This window comes from Bubalus kerabau, chromosome 13 (genome assembly GCF_029407905.1).
Source record: "Bubalus kerabau isolate K-KA32 ecotype Philippines breed swamp buffalo chromosome 13, PCC_UOA_SB_1v2, whole genome shotgun sequence".
Lineage (NCBI taxonomy): Eukaryota > Metazoa > Chordata > Mammalia > Artiodactyla > Bovidae > Bubalus > Bubalus kerabau.
In genome coordinates, this window is record NC_073636.1 from 69363705 (window position 1) to 69378038 (window position 14334).

The 14334-nt window shown below is 40.5% G+C and overlaps 1 non-coding gene across 1 annotated transcript; it reads right to left on the minus strand.

The window, feature by feature from the left end:
- Positions 1-11909: 11909 nt before the first annotated feature.
- On the minus strand, positions 11910-11982 carry TRNAR-UCU (transfer RNA arginine (anticodon UCU)). Its single transcript has one exon. It is a non-coding gene; the product is annotated as a tRNA-Arg (tRNA).
- Positions 11983-14334: the final 2352 nt, after the last annotated feature.

The following is a 14334-nucleotide window of genomic DNA, read 5'->3' on the forward strand; positions in this document are numbered from 1 at the left end:
CACTGGAATTTCTATGCGCTTTTATTTAAATGTACATAACTTTGCTACAAGACAAACCAGGAGTCATTGACTGATCACATTTTCATTCTCCATGAATTAAACTCAGAAGAAGTTCGATATCATCAGTTCAGTTCAGTCGCTCAGTCGTGTCCGACCCTTTGCAACCCCCTGAATCGCAGCACGCCAGGCCTCCCTGTCCATCACCAACTCCTGGAGTTCACTCAGACTCACGTCCATCGAGTCAGTGATGCCATCCAGCCATCTCATCCTCTGTCATCCCCTTCTGCTCCTGCCCCCAATCCCTCCCAGCATCAGAGTCTTTTCCAATGAGTCAACTCTTTGCATGAGGTGGCCAAAGTACTGGAGTTTCAGCTTTAGCATCATTCCTTCCAAAGAAATCCCAGGGCTGATCTCCTTCAGAATGGACTGGTTGGATCTCCTTGCAGTCCAAGGGACTCTCAAGAGTCTTCTCCAACACCACAGTTCAAAAGCATCAACTCTTCAGTGCTCAGCTTTCTTCACAGTCCAACTCTCACATCCATACATGACCACAGGAAAAACCATAGCCTTGACTAGACGAACCTTTGTTGGCAAAGTAATGTGTCTGCTTTTTAATATACTATCTAGGTTGGTCATAACTTTCCTTCCAAGGAGTAAGCATCTTTTAATTTCATGGCTGCAGTCACCATCTGCAGTGATTTTGGAGCCCAAAAAAATAAAGTCTGACACTGTTTCCACTGTTTCCACATCTATTTCCCATGAAGTGATGGGACCTGATGCCATGATCTTTGTTTTCTGAATATTGAGCTTTAAGCCAACTTTTTCACTCTCCACTTTCACTTTCATCAAGAAGCCTTTTAGTTCCTCTTCACTTTCTGCCATAAGGGTGGTGTCATCTGCATATCTGAGGTTATTGATATTTCTCCCGGCAATCTTGATTCCAGCTTGTGTTTCTTCCAGTCCAGTGTTTCTCATGATGTACTCTGCATAGAAGTTAAATAAGCAGGGTGACAATATACAGCCTTGATGTACTCCTTTTCCTATTTGGAACCAGTCTGTTGTTCCATGTCCAGTTCTAACTGTTGCTTCCTGACCTGCATACAGATTTCTCAAGAGGCAGGTCAGGTGGTCTGGTATTCCCATCTCTTTTGGAATTTTCCACAGTTTATTGTGATCCACACAGTCAAAGGCTTTGGCATAGTCAATAAAGCAGAAATAGATGTTTTTCTGGAACTCTCTTGCTTTTTCTATGATCTGGCGGATGTTGGCAATTTGGTCTCTGCTTCCTCTGCCTTTTCTAAAACCAGCTTGAACATCAGGAAGTTCACGGTTCACGTATTGCTGAAGCCTGGCTTGGAGAATTTTGAGCATTACTGTACTAGAGTATGAGATGAGTGCAATTGTGTGGTAGTTTGAGCATTCTTTGGCATTGCCTTTCTTTGGGATTGGAATGAAAACTGACCTTCTCCAGTCCTGTGGCCACTGCTGAGTTTTCCAAATTTGCTGGCATATTGAGTGCAGCACTTTCACAGCATCATCTTTCAGGATTTGGAATAGCTCAACTGGAATTCCATCACCTCCACTAGCTTTGTTCGTAGTGATGCTTTCTAAGGCCCACTTGACTTCACATTCCAGGATGTCTGGCTCTAGGTCAGTGATCACACCATCATGATTATCTGGGTTGTGAAGATCTTTTTTGTACAGTTCTTCTGTGTATTCTTGCCACCTCTTCTTAATATCTTCTGCTTCTGTTAGGTCCATACCATTTCTGTCCTTTATCGAGCCCATCTTTGCATGAAATGTTCCCTTGGTATCTCTAATTTTCTTGAAGAGATGTCTAGTCTCTCCCATTCTGTTGTTTTCCTCTATGTCTTTGCATTGATCTCTGAGGAAGGCTTTCTTATCTCTTCTTGCTATTCTTTGGAACTCTGCATTCAGATGCTTATATCTTCCCTTTTCTCCTTTCCTTTTTGCTTCTCTTCTTTTCACAGTTATTTGTAAGGCCTCCCCAGACAGCCATTTTGCTTTTTTGCATTTCTTTTCCATGGGGATGGTCTTGATCCCTGTCTCCTGTACAATGTCATGAACCTCAGTCCATAGTTCATCAGGCACTCTATCTATCAGATCTAGGCCCTTTAATCTATTTCTCACTTCCACTGTATAATCATAAGGGATTTGATTTAGGTCATACCTGAATGGTCTAGTGGTTTTCTCTACTTTCTTCAATTTCAGTCTGAATTTGGTAATAAGGAGTTCATGATCTGAGTCACAGTCAGCTCCTGGTCTTGTTTTAGTTGACTGTATAGAGCTTCTCCATCTTTGGCTGCAAATATAATCAATCTGATTTCAGTGTTGACCATCTGGTGATGTCCATGTATAGAGTCTTCTCTTGTATTGTTGGAAGAGGGTGTTTGCTATGACCAGTGCATTTTCTTGGCAAAACTCTATTAGTCTCTGCCCTGCTTCATTCTGTATTCCAAGGCCAAATTTGCCTGTTAGTCCAGGTGTTTCTTGACTTCCTACTTTTGCATTCCAGTCCCCTATAATGAAAAGGACATCTTTTTTGGGTGTGAGTTCTAAAAGGTCTTGTAGGTCTTCACAGAACATTTCAACTTCAGCTTCTTCAGTGTTACTGGTTGGGGCATAGACTTGGATTACTGTGATATTGAATGGTTTGCCTTGGAAACGAATAGAGATCATTCTGTCATTTTTGAGATTGCATCCAAGTATTGCATTTTGGACTCTTTTGTTGACCATGATGGCTACTCAATTTCTTCTAAGGGGTTCCTGCCCCGATTCGATATCGAATATATTCGATATCATAGGTTCTTCTTATTCTAAGGTAGAAAGGGAGATGGGTATGGGAAAAAGGGTAAACAATAGTAAAGAAACATAGAATCATCACTAAATTTCTAATTTTGTCTAAACTGGACCTGCAAAAGCCAATGCCCTTTGTTAAGGAATCAGACAGTTGAAGTCACAAAGGTGAAGGTGGGTGATTTGAAGGGTTTAGGTATTTGTTTGCTAGTTAAGGTAACAAGAAGCCACATAGATTTTGGCTTGTTTTGTTACTATTGTTCTGCTTCCAATAAATGCAGAACACACATTTATTTTAAGTGCAAATGAAACATTTATCAAAACAGACCAGACGCTGTGCCATAAAGTCTCAATCAAGGTATTGAAGTCATATCAAATATGTTCTCCAAACATAGAAGTTAAGCTAGAAACCAGTTAAACGAAGATAAATAAAAATCCTAAAATGCTTGAAAAAGAGGCAATTTTGAAAACTTTAAGTATAACTTATGCACACTGCAACTTCTCCTTTTTAGTAAACAGTCTCAGGTTTTGAGAAAGGCACACATACAAGCTATAACACCACCATGATGGAAATGTGGGATAGTTTTATTGCTCCCAAAGGACTTTTTGTGGGAAAAAAGACAGTGTGTTTTTGTAAAAAAGCCTCTCCCACGACCCAAGCCCTGATAACCACTGACCTGATTTCTATCCTCATAAGTTTGCCCTTGGAATCTGACTTAAGAACATTTGAGCTTCATCCATTGTTTTGGGTATATCAATGGTATGTCCCTTATTACTGTGGAACAGTATTCCATTATATGGATGTGTCACATTTTGTTTATCCATTCAGTAATTGAAGGGCATTTTCAGTATGTATTTCCAGTATTTGATAATTATAAGTAAAGTGCATATAAGCATTCTTTTGTAGAATTACTGGGTTTTAGAGTAATGTACATTTAACTTAAGTGAAGTTGCTCAGTCGTGTCCGACTCTTTGCAACCCCATGGACTGTAGCCTACCAGGCTCCTCCATGGAATTTTCCAGGCCAGAGTACTGGAGTGGGTTGCTGTTTCCTTCTCCAGGGGATCTTCTCAACCCAGGGATTGAACCCGGGTCTACTGGATTACAGGCAGATGCTTTATCATCTGAGGCACCAGAGAAGCCCCATATTTAACTTAAGGAGCTGCCAAATTTTCCAGTGTTTCTATATTATTTTTCATTCCTATAAGCAGTGCATGAGAATTCCTTTTCTTCCATATCCATACCTGCACATGCTATGATTAGCTCTTTTAAGCACTTCTAATAAGTACATAGCTGTGTCTGATTGTTATTTTAGTTTACATTTTGCTAGTTATTAATGATCTTTTAATATCCTCTCTTTGTTGATGTCTTATCTTCTTTGGTGGAATGTTTGTGAAAGTGTTTCACCCTTTTTAAAATTGGGTGCTTTTATTACTGAATTTTCAGAGTCATTTACATAGTATGAATATCCTTTATTAAATATGTGTTTTCTAATATTTTCTCCTAGACTTTGGCTTATCTCATTTTGTTAAACAAAATGAGCAGCAACTTTTAATTTTGATGAAGTCTACTTTATAATTTTTTTATTTTGTAATTTTTGTGTCCTAAGAAATCATCTCTTATTACAAGGTTGCAAAGAATTTCTTTTAGTTTTCTTTACGATCTTACAAAATGATACTCCAGATTTTTCCTTTTCATCCTTTACACAGTTGTCATAAATTGACTTCTACAAATGGAATAAAGAAACAATACATTGCTGCCTTTTTTACTTCAGACAATTATCTTATTCTGCGTAAATCTAAGTTTCTGATTAGGATATTTCTTCTCCCTGAAGAACTTTTTAGCATTTTTTTAGTGCCAAAGTTTTGCCAATAATGGATTCTCTTCATTTTTGTTTGTGTGATAAAGCATTATTTCCCCTTCATTACTGAATTTTGGGGAGATGGGCTGGGTGTAGAAGTCTATAGTGATGGTGTTTTTGTTTGCATTTGATTTGTTGGTTTTTTTCAGTACTTTATGGATGTGATGTGATTTTCTTTTTGCTTTTGTAGTTTCTGATTGTAAGTTGACTTTAATTCTTGTGTCTGTTGTTCCTCTGTATATAAAAGATCCTTTTTTTCTTATGTCTTTCAATATTTTCTCTTTCTCCTTCAATTTCAAAATTTTGACTATGATAGTTTAAGGGTGTGTGTGTGTATGTGTGTGTTGTGTGTGTGTGCATGACTCTGTATCCCATACATGCATTTCCTTGCTTAGGCCGCTTCGTGTTCTCTGAGCATCTTGGATTCTGCTTCTGTGATTTCAGTTACATCGATCACATATATATCAGACAGAGTCCCATGCTTTTTAGATAATCTTTTTTTTCTTGGTTCTTGTTTCTTTTTGTGTTTTCATTTGGATAAAGTGTTCCATATAGGTTTCCCAGGTGGCTCAGTGGTAAAGAATCCACCCGCCAAAGCTGAAAATGCAGGTTTGATCTCTGGGTTGGGAAGTTCTCCTGGAGAAGGAAGTGGCAACCCATTCCAGTATTCTTGCCTGAAAATCTCATGGACGGAGGAAACTGGTGGGCTATAGTCCATGGGGTCACAAAGAGTGGACACAACTTAGCGAATAAACCAACAACAAACTGGTCAACAGCCATTTATTATGTCCATTTACATGTGCAACCGATTTTATTTTTATAACTGATATGACCTCCTTTTAGTTCACTGATCCATCCTTGACTGTGCCAAGTGTACTAATGAACTCACTAAAGATATCATTCTTTGATCCCATGTTTCTGATTTCTAAAATGAAAACGTCCATGCTGAAATTCCTCACCTGTTCAGACATGTCATCCATTTCTTTCACTAGCATCTCTGGTACATTACGAATATTTACTTTACACTTCCAGTTATTCCAATATCCAGGTGATATTTGAGTCTGATTCTGTTATCAGCTGAATGAATACCATAAATCAAGTATTTTAAGAATTTCATAGATGCAGAAATTGAAGCTGAAAGACGCTGTGTGAGTAGTTCAAGATCACGCACCTGAGAATTGATCCAATGAAGTCAAATGGATTTCAGATTCCATCCTCTGTCCACCATACTATACTGACCCATAATATGGACACAATAATGGGTGCTGCACAGGTGACTAAATGACCTGGAACTCTTGAGCATGCAAAATCTGTCCAAACTCTTACAGTATAGATATTGCAAAAGACATCAATCTTGGGACACAGGTGAGTGGGACACCCTTAGAAACTTATGCCTATATTGCGATGGTGCTGAAATATTACAAAACAAAACAAGGAAGTGGACATTAGTAGGTGAGTGTCACCATGGCCAGTGTATGTTCACATTTTTACTGACACCCCAGGCTTGCTCACGTGATCCACACTTACTCACCTGGAGCAATCAAAGGACAGTCCTAAGGAGCATTTGACATAAATCATGTAGATCCCAATCTCACCCTGACTTTTCACTGGGAAAATGCCATTTGCTTTTTCACTGAATAATCCTTTATAGCTTACAAAATAAGCCCTGTGATTTGTCTCTTTTCTTATTAAAACAAACAAAAATTGCAACCTTGTTTTATCCCACAGCCAGGGATATGCTGGCTGCAAGCCAACATTGTGGCTCCACAAGTCCAGGCAGAGGAATGAGCTGGGATGGGCCCTGTGAATTGTTCCCAGCTCCAAAGGCACAGCTGTCCAGATTCCTCATGGATCAAGGAATTCAAAAGAGGCCTGCGCACAACACAGTCAATTATCTCACAAACACCTTCTTCTTGCTCAAGACACTGTTCTTTGGAACAGTGCAGCACGGGGCAGAGTCTTTCACATAAGGTCCCTGGGAGGACCAGACACGGGCATATCATCTGCCAGACAGGTAGAATAGGGAAGAAAAGGGTTATCCTCACAAGCGTCTGTCTGCAGTACGCCTGAACTGCCCCAACCAGAGGAAGTCTGCCTTTCCAGAACAGCCCCGGGGCTGAGTCTTTGTGACCTAAATTCCATCCAGGAACAGTCGCTGGCCCCAGACTTGCTTCTTCAGTTTAGAAAACACTCATTAAAGGGGTCTTCTGATACCAGAGGTCTCAAGAAAGTCTATATAAAGCTTCCCAGTCTTTGGCCTAATAAATATAATTCCTGAGGAAATAATTCAAAAGAAGGATAAGCAAAGATGTTATTTACAGCAGTCTAAGTTTATAACTTGGCTTAAAGCTCAACATTCAGAAAACTAAGATCATGGCATCTGGTCCCAACACTTCATGGCAAATAGATGGGGAAGCAGTGGAAACAGTGGTAGACTTTATTTTTGGGGGGTCCAAAATCACTGCAGATGATGACTGCAGCCATGAAATTAAAAGACACTTCTTGGAAGGAAAGTTACGACCAACCTAGACAGGATATTACAAAGCAGAGACATTACTTTGCCAACAAAGGTCCATTTAGTTAAGGCTATGGTTTTTCCAGTAGTCATGTATGGATGTGAGATTTGGACTATAAGAAAGCTGAGCACCGAAGAATGGATGCTTTTGAACTATAGTGTTAGAGAATACTCTTGAGAGTCCCTTGGACAGCAAGGAGATCCAACCAGTGCATCCTAAAGGAAATCAGTCCTGAATATTCATTGGAAGGACTGATGTTGAAGCTGAAACGCCAACACTTTGGCAACCTGATGCAAAGAGCTGACTCATTGGAAAGGACCCTGATGCTGGGAAAGATTGAAGGCGAGAGGAGAAGGGGCTGACAGAGGATGAGTTGGTTGGATGGCATCACTGACTCAATGGACATGAATTTGGGTAAACTCCAGGAGTTGGTGATGGACAGGGAGATCTGGCATGCTGCAGTCCATGGGGTTGCAAAGAGTTGGACACAACCGAGTGACTGAACTGAAGTTCATAACATTAGGGCCAACGCCTATCTATTTAATGAAATGTTGTGTTAATAGGATTCTTCCCCATTAATAAAGATCCAGGGAAAAAATAATGCTAAGAGTAAAAATATCAAAGTTTTAATATATGAGAATTTCCCAGAGAAATAAAGGTCACACCATTCATGTTGAGGGGATAGATTAAGAGTCCAGTGCAGTAGGAACATCCAAACCTAGATACATTGCTGTAACACTTCAAGCATTAAGAATAAAGAGCAGATCTAGAAATTTCCCAAGATGTAGAATAGTTGCCTATAAAGAAGTAAAACTTAAACTGACCTCAAGCTTTTCCTCACCAATATTGTATCTTAAGGTTATTTTATCCTTTAGACAATAAGACAGAGAGTCTAGGGTCTCGTGAGTTTCTTAAGTTCTATGAAAATGTTTTCTAGAAAGGAACTTTCTTATAAAGATATATATTATATCTATATCTGCATATAGCATATAATGTATTATATAATATGTGATATTATAAATAATGCAGGATATGTCATATAACATAGAAATATTGTATCCATATGTAGTATTTATGTGTGTGTACACATAGAGATGGAATCAAAAACATAAAAATAAAAAATGAGAGATCTTTAAGTAAATGAATGTGAAATGTAATATTATTATGTGACGATTGTTTGTATTATGTTTCATATGCTGAGGGGCGGGGCTCCCAACCCTAAGAGTACTTAGGATCTACAAAGATGCTGAAAGTCTTGCAAATTCTCTAACTCTAGGCCTAATAACTCAATGATTATAAGGAAAGTGTCTCCTTCTCATAGATTTGTGTCTCCAGTCAAACTATCAATCACATGTAGGGATTAATGAAGAGATTTTTAGATGTGACAAGACTCAAAGTTTTAAGTTAATTTCAAGTTGCTGATGGGATTTGAGTAGTGAAAATTAATTACACCTTTCACCTCTCCCCAAGTTAGTAACCAATTAAGGAATAGACATGAGAAACTGAATGATATGTCGAAAAACTGCTGATAACACTGAACTAGATCTATGTATTGTCAGCTGGGTCCCTTAATAAACTCCAGATGGATCTAAAATCTAGTGTTCAGGATCAATCACCTGAGGGGTTTGGGGAGCAGACAATCTTATTAGAATCAGAGCCTTAGATATATGTTCAAAGCCAGGCTTGGTCCCTGACCCTGGAGGGCCTCTGGGTCCAGAATGCCAACATTCAGTGAGGGCCAAGTTGAAAGAGAAATCTCACAAAGGGCTGAGTCACAGGTATTTATGAGTTCCTTCTTTCTGCGTCATTCCACACAAAGTCACTGGCAGCAAGGGAATGAATAGGAAAGAGAGAAGCTGGAAGTATTCCTCCCATTCTTATTATTTTCCTCAGGCAGAGTGGTGTGCCAAATGTGGTCCTTGAACAAGTGGCATCAGCCTCACTTGAGAACTTGGCAAAAGCACAAATTCTCAGATCCCACCCTAGACCTACCAGATCAGAAGCTCTGGAGGTGCAGTCTATCAATTTGTATTTCAAAAGCCCTCTGGTGTGATTTTGATGAACAATCTGTCTGAGAAGCCTCATCACAAAGTATAGCCTGGAAATGTGGTGTGTGTGTGTGTGTGTGTGTGTGTGTGGTGTGTATTGTGTTACACATCTTATATATCTATTACTTTTAAAAAGAGAGATGGGAAAAGGCAGATTCTTTATGATGTCTTCTGAGCAGCCATATTTTAAGAAGTCTTTGTCTGGCCTATCTCTCCTCACTTATTCTAGAAGGAGGAGAGAAAATTAACTCCAGCAAGCACAATGGTTTTAGCCTTAACTGCTCACTGAAATCACCTAGTTCAGTTCAGTTCAATCGCTCAGTGTGTCTGACTCTTTGTGACCCCATGGACCACAGCACACTGGGCTTCCCTGTCCTCCACCAACTCCCAGAGCTTGCTCAAATTCCTGTCCAATGAGTCAGGGATGCCATCCAACCATCTCATCCTCTGTTGTCCCCTTCTCCTCCTGCCTTCATTCTTTCCCAGCATCAGGGTGTTTCCCAATGAGTCAGTTCTTCACATCAGGTGGCCAAAGCACTGGAGTTTCAGTTTCAGCATTAGTCCTACTAATGAATATTCAAGACTGATTTTCTTTATGACTGACTGGATTGATCTCCTTGCAGTCCAAGGGACTCTCAAGAGTCTTCTCCAACACCACATTTCAAAAGTATCAGTTCTTCAGCACTCAGCTTTCTTTATGGTCCAGAAATCACCTAGGAAACTTTGCAAATACTCATGTCTCAGACCTACCCCCATTGATTAGGATTTCATTTGTGTGGGGTATGGTGTGAACATCAGGATTTCATTTATTTATTTATTTTTGAGACTTCGTCGCTGCACAGGATTTTCTCTAATTGCAGCAAGCAGGCTTCTCACTGCAGTGGTTTCTCTTGTTGGGCAGCACGAGTTCTAGAACATATAGTTCAGCAGTGGCAGTGCATGGGGTCCAAAGTTGCAGCTCCCGGGTGCTAGAGCACAGGCTCAATAGTTGTGGCACACAGGCTTAATAGCTCCATGGCATGTGACTCCCAGGCCAGGGATCAAAGCTGTGTCTTCTGCACAGGCAGGCAGATTCTTAACCATGAGTCATCAGGGAAGCCCCATGGGCAACTGAATTTTTTTTAAAGCCTTCCAAGTGATTCTATAATGTACAGCTAAAATGGAACACCATTGGTTCACTGGTTCTGAAAATCTGGTTTCCAGATAAGCAGCACTGGCATCACTTGCCAGGAAGCGGCAACGTGCTCAGCAAATAATATTTTGACACCAGCTCTCACTTCCACGCATAGACTTCAGACACCAGCTGCAAGCCCAATTTATCTCCTGTGCATCTGATCCTCTGGCTACAAGCTGGAGGTTCCAGTGGCCACTTTCTTGGGTTCAACTAAGTAGTGAAGCAGCACACAGAACTCAGAGAAACGTTTTACTTACTAGGTCACCAGTTCATCAGAAAAGGATGTAACTCAGGTTGGACATCCATAGGACAATGCATGGGGAGGGAGGGTGGAGCTTCCACGCCCTCTTCAGATGGGCCATTCTCCCCAGTCCTCAATAGTAACCAACCAGGAAGTTCTCTGGACCTTCTCCCTTTGGGTTTTTCTGAAGGCCTCATTACATAGGCATGATTGAGTAGATCATTGACCATTGGTGACTGATCTCAATTTACAGGCACTCTCTACTCCCTGGAGGTTGAGGGAGTGGTACTGAAGGTTCCAACCCTCTAACCACAGGTTGGTTTCCTTGGCAACCAGCTCCCATCTTCAGGGACTTTCCAAAAATCCCCTCATTCACATAACTAGACATTGTTATCACTTTCATCACTTAGGAAATTCCAAGGGGGTTAGCTCTGCTCCAGAAATGGGGATGAATATGAAATATATATATTTCTTATTATACATCACAATATCACATTTAGCCACTTAGTTGACAAATAATTATTGGGTGCTCCTCTGGCCCAATTCCAGAAAAAGCTCTAAAAATAAAATGGTAAAGGAAAACAGGCATAGTTGTTTTCCTTGGAAAGTGTTCATCCTGTAGGGAAAACAAATATTAATCAAATAATCATCACACACATACATACACAGTATGTTTATAATAAGTCCTATAAGTGTCAGGAATACAAAACTGTGCCTATGGATGACAAGGAATGTAATCTAATATAGGAGGTATGAGTCCGGTATCACAGATTTCCTAAGAAGCTGCTGTCAGAACTGATGTCTAAAGGATGAATAGAAGTTGAATGGGCATCGAGAAAACAAATAAAAAATTTTCCAAACATCTTGTGCAAAAATTCCTGTGGCAAATAGGAATGTCAAGGAACCAAAAATTATCAGTGGGTGCTATGTTCAGAAGGGGAAGGAGAGTATAGTTCAAGATTAATTTGGAAAGAAAGATAAAAGAGAAATACAAAAGTTACACTCTGTTGTTGTTGATGATGATGGTAGTGGTGTGTGTGTATTCTATGTTTGCTTGCTTGCTTGGTATACTCCATTACAAATTTTTTCTTCCTGCTTTGAGGAGTTTTGTCAAGATTAGTGTCAAACCACATACACCATAAAGAATGCTGAGAGACATGAGGCTGCCTTGGTTACACTCAGGTCATCCTGCCCATGGCATTGTGGGAAGCTTGGTCTATTTGGGGATTTTTTTGGCCCTGCATTATCTTAGTTCCCAAAGCAGGGGTTGAACCTGCACCCCCTGCAGTAGAAGTGCAGAGTCTTAACAACTAGACCACCAGGGAAGTCCCTCAGTCTATTTGTTGAGCAATGGCGTGGGCCCAGTGTGGTGGGGTCCATGCCTGCAAGGTCACACACCTTTCTCATTTCCTGTCTCTTGTGGGTTTCAACAGTGCACTTGGAGGTTGTATTACCAAATCACTGTGCTGGCCGTTCTCTAGCTGTGACTGTGTCCTGAAAAACTCTGAATCTGGGAGAAAGATGATTTAAACCCACTTTGTTTTCCACACAAAGTTCTGAAGGTATTTACGTATTTGGCCCCTGGTCCTTCAGCATCTGCAGTGACTGGCACTGCCGGCATGTTTTCTTCCTAGATCATTTTTATTGCCAGTGTCCACTGTTGCTGGAAGACTTTCCAGGATCCTCATGCATATGGCTTTTGACGGAAAAATGTCTCCCTTGGCACCTTCTTGTAGGAACCACATATATCAAAACCAAGCTCCCAGACCACCCTTCCAGCCAAACATTCATAAATGTCCAGGAGGGAAAGAAGTTATGCAGGAAGACTATATCTCTTAATAAAATCTTGAAAGAGTTTCCATTTCATTTCTCATAAATCCTCTGTGAGTGAGCGTCGTACAATACTTTCTTAAGAGGCAAAATTGCCTCCAAATCTTTTCCTGGATCAGGACTATAGAATCATTTGTACTCGCCCAACACATCATAATCCATCTTTGGTTTGACAGTAAGAGACATGATTTTTTATTTCATTTATTATATTATTATTCAAGCTCATTTTTAATAAATAGGCTTTCACTGAACACAGCTTCTTCTTAATAGAAAAGTCTAATAAAGTTTAGCATGAATTTTACAACTTAGGAGCCTCTGTTCTATGTTTTTGCATTCCAGAAAGTGATAGAAATTTTAGATAACTTGCATAGCATTGTAGGTAAGAATTCCAGGTAAACTCTGGAATTAAAGAGACCCAGGTTAAGATCCAAACATATCTATGTAATCTACAGCAAGTAATTTTACCTTTCTGGGCATGTTCTGCTTTCCTCATCTATAGAATGGGGATAATAAGAGATCAATGAAACGATTTAAAAAGATAATGACCTAAAAAGCTTAATGTAACATCTGGCATATCATATACACTTGTTAAGTTGTATTTTATTATTTCCACATACCATCTAATCTAATAACAGCCTCAGGTCCTTCTCTCTCATTATGGTGATAGTTGGCGATTTTTTGAGCACATACCGTATGCTGTGAACCGCCAAGTACTTTACATGGATTCTCTCATTAAATGTTTTCAGTACCTTTGGAAGAGAGGTGTGATTATCCCTGCCATTTCACAGATGAGGAAGTGGAGAGGCAGAAGTCCTGATGTAAGTAGGAAGGAAGTGGAATTTTTAGAGCCCTGTTAGGCCTGCTCTGTGCTGTGGGGAAAGGCAGTCGCGAGGCTGTCCAAAGTTCCTCAGTGAAGAATGAAGCTGGAGGACCTCTTTACGATGCTCTGTGATTCCCCTCAAGGGCACACATCACATCTCAGACTTTGGAGCCAGGGCTTGGCCACTAGACCAGGGTTGCCCCCAGAGGGTCATTTCACGATCCAATGAAACACTGGAAGGTGCCTGGAATTCTGACTCTGTCAAATCTGCACTCAGAGAGGTTGAAGGGGTGCCTGACCTCCTACAATTGTTTTACGTGTTCTAACCTCCAGTTTCTTTATTTGTAAAATGGAGAAAGGAATGCTAACTAGCTCTCAGGGACTTTCTGCGGAGGCTGACCTGTACTGCAGTTTAAGCACGCATGTTCTGAAATCTGGCTGCCTGAGGTTCACCCAGGACCACACTTCACTTGCTTTGTGACTTTGGGAAGTTACTGGATCTCCGTCAGCCCCAGTTACTTCAGCGGTACCTTTGCTTTCACCAGCACTAGAGAACCAATGATATTGTTGCAATAATTCAAACAGAATAAATATGACTGCAATGAGGGGCAAGGGCACATTTTTGCCCATTTTCCTTATGTGAGGATTTCTTCATCGTGCCCCAGTTATCATGTTTCAAGGAATGTCATTAGTTACAATGATCTTAAATGACAATTACTAAATCATCCAAAGCTCTGGCACCAGACTTGGCAGCTTCAATTTCGAGGTAAGAGTGCCAGGGTGTGGTGAAGCCGGGGAAGATGCTTTTGGATCCACAAACTCTAGCACAGCCCCTTAAGTGAAGCAATTTAGGACTCAGTCTTCAATGCTTCTTAGAGAAACCAGCCTTCTGTCTATTCTCTGCTCAGTCAGGAGCTAGCAGATTTTTTCTGTAAAGGACCAGACGGTAGCTATTTTAGGATTTGTGGACCAAGAGTCAATGTCTTCAACTCTTCCAACGTCTGTTCTCACCGAAGAGCCACCACCC